Source organism: Protopterus annectens, chromosome 14.part0 (genome assembly GCF_019279795.1).
Source record: "Protopterus annectens isolate FY-2018-M chromosome 14.part0, PAN1.0, whole genome shotgun sequence".
In the NCBI taxonomy this organism is placed as follows: Eukaryota; Metazoa; Chordata; order Ceratodontiformes; family Protopteridae; genus Protopterus; species Protopterus annectens.
In genome coordinates, this window is record NC_056748.1 from 6,968,167 (window position 1) to 6,974,166 (window position 6,000).

Genomic DNA, 6,000 nt, shown 5'->3' on the forward strand with positions numbered 1-6,000 from the left:
CTACATCAGTGGCTCCAACTAAGAAACAAGGATCTGACGGTCTATGGTTCCACTGTTCTTCCAAGACCAGGTATTCCCCTTCTTGATCCTGTGCCTTCCAGGGTTACTTCACCTTTTTGGAAGGGTACTGATCAAAGTCACCTTCCCTTGCCTCGTCTCACTTGTCCAGGAGTTTGATGGAGGAAGATGTGGATAGAATGATGAGACAGTTCCTCTTGGTGCATATCAGATGTGTTTTATCGGCTCCTACCACCTTGGGTCAGGAAACCTGTCCATCTACCGCACCACCTCTTCATACTCCTCTGATCCCTTTGGCTACTTCAGAATCCCTGGATCCAAGCCATCCAGATATGTTGGGCTTTGGATCCGAAGCTCATTCTGAGTGTTCTGGCCCTGACTTCTTTGTATCCAGAGGACACTTCAAGCCAAACCTTCCTTGTCATGTCCAAGGAGTCTATTCCAAAGTTTTCAGAGCCATTTCTGCACCTTGGTGTTTTGACACTGGATAGCTCGGCTCTGACTTTGTCCTCAGGGAGATTGCTTTTGTGGTGGGCATGAGAGTGGAGCCTGCCTTCTCAGTGCCAAGGTCTTCCTTCTCTCTTGAGTGGTCTGCCTTTGAGTTATTGAAGAGCATATTTCCTGCTCTGGCAGGATGAACGGATCCAAAATCTAGTTCCCAGATGTCAGTCCTTGGAGTCTTATTCTATGCCACAGGTGCAGCCAGCCTTGAGACCTCCTGACCACCTAGCAGGGTTTCATAGTCTTCTGATACTTCCCCAGGGCACCCCACCAAGGAAGTCCCTAGGAGGAGAAAGTGCAAGAGGAGGCACTTGGACTCACCTCAAGAGTTGGTCACTGAGGATACTGATTTCAACAAGGGTGAAGGGGTCCCCACGATCACCTCCTGAATGTCATCTTTGGAGACATTCTTGAGATCCTTAAACAGAGGTGGTTGGACCCGCAGCAACCCTTCACCGGAGTCAGTATTTCTGGAGGCCTTTGGGGCTGGCGCATCTACCTCCTGGGTTACTCCACCTGCCAGCAAGCTCATTGGTTTGGTCTCGTAGGCATGGAAGGAGTCCGACTCAGTTGAGCCAATACCCAAGAGGCACAACAAGATTCTGGCTCCACCTGTGAGGAAGGAATTTTGGTGTAAGGGTTGCCCATGGATGCCACGGTCGTGGAGGCAGCCACTAACAAGGAACTTGCTGAACACAATTCTACTGTTAATCCCCCTAATGGGGAGTATAGGGCGATTGACATGTTTGGGAAGCATGTCTATGCTTCAGCAACCTTTGCTCCTAGATTGCTGAACTATTTGGCACATTTTACTCTGTTGCAAGGGGACTTGATCAAAGAACTTTCAAAATCCCTTTCAAGGACCATTTCTGCTGAGGCCCAATCGTCTGACCTCTTCAGTTGACTACCCTCGAATCCATCCGTGAGACTTATTTTGCGTGCTGCCAAAGGCACATCAAGGGCAGCTGGTTCAAGCATATTTGTTTGGAGGCATGCCTAAATCTGCTTATGTGATATTGCGAAGCCCTGCAAGTCCTCATTTGTGAATTATGCCTTTGACAGCAGTTCTTTTGACAGCAGTTCTTTGTTTGGCCCCAAAGTGAGGGACACATTATCCAGGTGTGAGAAGGATGGAAAGATCCTCTCTGCAGTGGGCGTTTTTTTTTTTTTTTTTTTTTTGACTCCTCAAAGATCCTTTTCTAGGAGTCTATGAGGTAGTTGTAAGATGTTCAAAAAGTCCCAGGGTCCTTTCCAGGTTGCACATGGAGAAAGTTCCCTTAGGGGCAGAGGAGGAATTCCAGTGGATGACTATGCCACCGTGGCAGGGGAAGCCTGCAAAACTAGGGGTACAGAGGTTATTTCTGTGACAGATCCTACCATCACTGCACCAAGAGAGCCTGGCTACACATAAAAGATACTTGGGTACAGAGGATTATTTCCAGAGGTTATATAATTCCTTTTTCCCTTCCACCTCCAACTGTACACAAAATTCCCAATGTTCCATACAATCAGAGGGAAAAAGCAACACTAGAAATACAAAAGCTGTTAGAAAAGAGTCATCCAAGAGGTTCTGCCAGACCAGATAGAATCAGAAACTTACCCAAGATTCTTTTTAATGCCAGAGAAAACAGGAGACTGGAGACCAATTTTGGATGTCAGCAACTTGAACAAGTCCGTTCGACATTCAAAGTTTCAGTTGGTCCATGGTTAAGTCCATTCTACCCTTCATGGGCAAGGATGACAGGATGTGCTCATTAGACCTTCAGGATGTGTACTATCCCATAAAGATGAACGTACAGTCCAGACGGTACTTACACTTCCTGCTGGGAGCCAGTCACTAGCAGTTCAGAGCACTACCCTGTGGCCTCACCACAGCCCCCAGGGTGTTTACCAAATGGATGGCAGTGGTAGCAGCTCATTTGAGACTGCAGGGGTTCAGTGTTTCCATATCTAGATGACTGGCTCATTAACACCCCGACCAGGCATCTGCTAGCAAGAGCTCAGATACTTCAGATTTGTTCTTATCTGGAAATAACCATAAATTACAAGTCTCACCTACAACCAGCTCACATTTTGGAATTCAAATGAGCAGTTTTCAAAATGACATCAGTTACAGCTTCTCTTCCTCTCTCTACAAACTATAAGATTCCAAGTCAAGAGAATAATTTCTAGTACAATTGTTTCAGCCCTGTTGATCCTTCAGGCCTTGGGGTCAATGTCAGTTACCAAAATTTTAATTCCTCTAGTAAGGTTTCGTATAAGAATTCTTCAGTGGATGCTAGCAACGCAATGGGTCCATTCCTTACCAGCACATGTCAACACAAATAAGGGTCAATCAGGCATGCAAGTGATATCTCTGGTGGTGAATTCATTCAGAACAAGTTCTACAAAGCAGACCTTTCATTCTCCTTCAGCCCATGGTTGTAGTGCTCACGGACGCTTCTTAGATTGAGTGTGGGGCACTTTCTGGAGAAAACAGTCCAAGGCACTTTGTCCCCAGAAGAGGCCAACTTGCATGTCAATGTTTTAATGATGAGAACAGTACTTTTAGCAATCCAGGCCTTCCAGGATCCTCTCCCTTCAGGAGCAATTGCAGTTCAAGCTGACAATATGTCAGTAGTTTTGTACATCAAACAAGGAGGGGTACTCTATCATACCCTTTGTGTCAACAAACACTCAAGTGTGGCAGTGGTCAATCTTAACCAACCACTTTCTCATAGCAACACACAGTCTGGGGAAATCCAGCATGATAAACAAATTGAGTAGGTCCATTCTCTACCTCATGAGTGGTCTCTCAATAGGAAAGTGTCAGAAATGATTTTCTGCATATGTGGCCAGCTTTGCTGCAATCTTTTTGCTTCTTCCCTAAATAAATTTAGCAGCAGCTTTGCTCTAATCCCTTCACAGGGGAATCACCAATGGACGCTGTTTTATGATTGGCCTCCCAGTCTGCTTTATGCTTATTCTCCAATTTCTCTGACTCCGAAATTCCTGAAGAAAGCTGCCAGGTTGAAGAGCAAAGTCATCATCTTTGCACCTTCCTGGCCTCTTCAGATTTGGTTCCCCTTCATGGGACCTCATCTTCTTTGCCAACCTTGGATATTGCATCCGATTCCAGATCTTCTGTCACATCCGACAGACATGGTTCATCCAGATATCTCAAATATCAAGCGTGGTTTCTCCATTTCCATTAATAGCCAGACAACAGATGCTCTCTCACCTGTTCATCATATACTTTTTATCTTCCCATAAACCTTCAACAAGAAAGCTTTATACAAGTAAATGAAAAAGGTTTGTTTACTGGGCACAACAAAAATATATTGACCCTTTTTAGCTCCAGTACATAACGTACTTGAATTTTTAGCTTTGAACGTTAATGAGGGGGTGAGCTCCTCTACCATTAAGGTTCAGTTAACAGCAATATCTAATTTTCATATTGGATTTGAAAATTCTTCTGTGGTCTCTTCTAAACTTTCTAAGCATTCTTGAGAGGCACTCTTCTATTGAGACTCCCATATAAAAACCCTACTCCACCATGGGATTTGAACTTGTTACTGCAAGCCTTAATTCATTCCCCCTTCAAACCATCAGTGAAATGTGGCCTTAAATTCCTGATTTGGAAAACTTGTCTTTCTAGTGGCCATTACCTCAGCTAGAAGAATTTCAGAACTTCAAGCATTGTCATCAAAACCTCCTTACTTGATTTTTCATAAGGATAGAGATACAGTACGAACCAATGAGTCTCTTCTTCCCAAGATGGTGTCAGAATCCAGTATCAGTCAGTCTATTAATTTGCCAGTATTCTTTCCTAAATTTACAAAAGTGAATATATGTTGTATTTATCAGCTGTTCACAGACAATTGTGCTTTTATTTACATACGACAAAAGAAATCAAAAGGCAGACCAGTAGTTTCTTTTGCAGATATGACATTGGGAAAGCCTGTGGCAAAAGTGACTCTAGACAGATGGCTGATTGTTTCTTTTATCTGTAACAAACTGGGCCTAACCTTACCAAAACCTGTAGGAGCCAATTCAACTAGGTCCATGGCAACTTCAGTCTGTATCCAGAGCTTCCATGGATGATGTGCAGCTGCAACCTGACCAAGTCCTCATTACTTTATCATTCATTACAAATTAGATCTCTGCTTGAGAGAGAGAGAGAGAGAGAGAGCAGCTGTAAGCTCAACTGTGCTCAGGAATATCCTTCCTTAGGGTCCACCTAGGGTTTTGGGTAGCTGGGTACTTTGTCCCAACAGCTGACGATAGAATGAAAATTGAGACCTTCAGATAAGAAGTTATGTACTCACCATAACTTTCCATCTGTGTTGTCCATTTTCATTCTTCCACAACTTCCTGCCCACCAACCCCCATCCTTTGTTTCAACAAACTTCTGGACACCACTGGTCCTTTATGATTGAGTTCCATACCACTTCAGGTGAAATCAGCAAACAAGATCTGGGGTATGTTAGGGATAAGTACACTATGGGCAAGGGAGAGACTTGAGAGCTTTTTGGTTTCCACAAGCTTTAGTAACGGCCGAGTCAGATCCGAGGTTCGGATCCAAACTCGACAGTTGAGGAAGAATGAAAATGGACAATACAGATGAAACGCTATTGAAAGTACATAACTTATTTTTCCCAGTTCCTCATCACACCTCCAACATTTGCCATCTACCAAAGGAAAAATTATTTGGAGTTTGCTTGTGGTATAAAACTATCTATACAAACATTTCCAGGTAAAAATCTAAATCTTGTAGACTTTGTTTTATCTTTAGGAGACATACATATGTCCTCTCATTATTTGTGAATTGCATATCTAATCTCTCAAATCATTTCTGACCACTTATAATTGATTCCTATAGTTGTAGCACAGTGTTTTATATACCCTACTTAATTATCCCTTTTTAACAGGAGCTTCTGTTCTAGTTGTTGTGCCTCATCTACCTGTCACATTTGCATAATTAAGTCTTCCATAAATATTTCCATTTGTGGTCGGTCTTGATTTCCACATTCCTGATATATACAGATTTTCATAAAATGTCTGAGGAGATCTGGTTATTTTTCGTATTATAGATTTCCTAAGATTGGCAACAACCATTTCTACTTTGTTGCTTAAGATGTGCTTTGTATTATTGGCAAAAATAGTTGCTTAACAGCAATGTTTCTAAACTCATGCATATTATACAGATACTCCGTTATTGTCTCCTTAGCAGTCTGCATTTGCACCTCTTGTTCTCTGAGATTCCTCTTATTCTGCAATACCTTAAATTTTGTCACCCCCCTGAGTAATTCTTTTTACTACTTAACCATATCTCTTTCTATTCTCTTTTAAAACTCCATTTTTTGTCCCACTTATAAACTATAACTTCTGAAGATATTTCTGCCTTCCCTAATAACTCGCAAATAATTTCCACTATTCATTTCTTAAACTCATCTTTATAACAGGTAGGTGGGAAAGCACCAGTGTCTCATTTTGTACTTC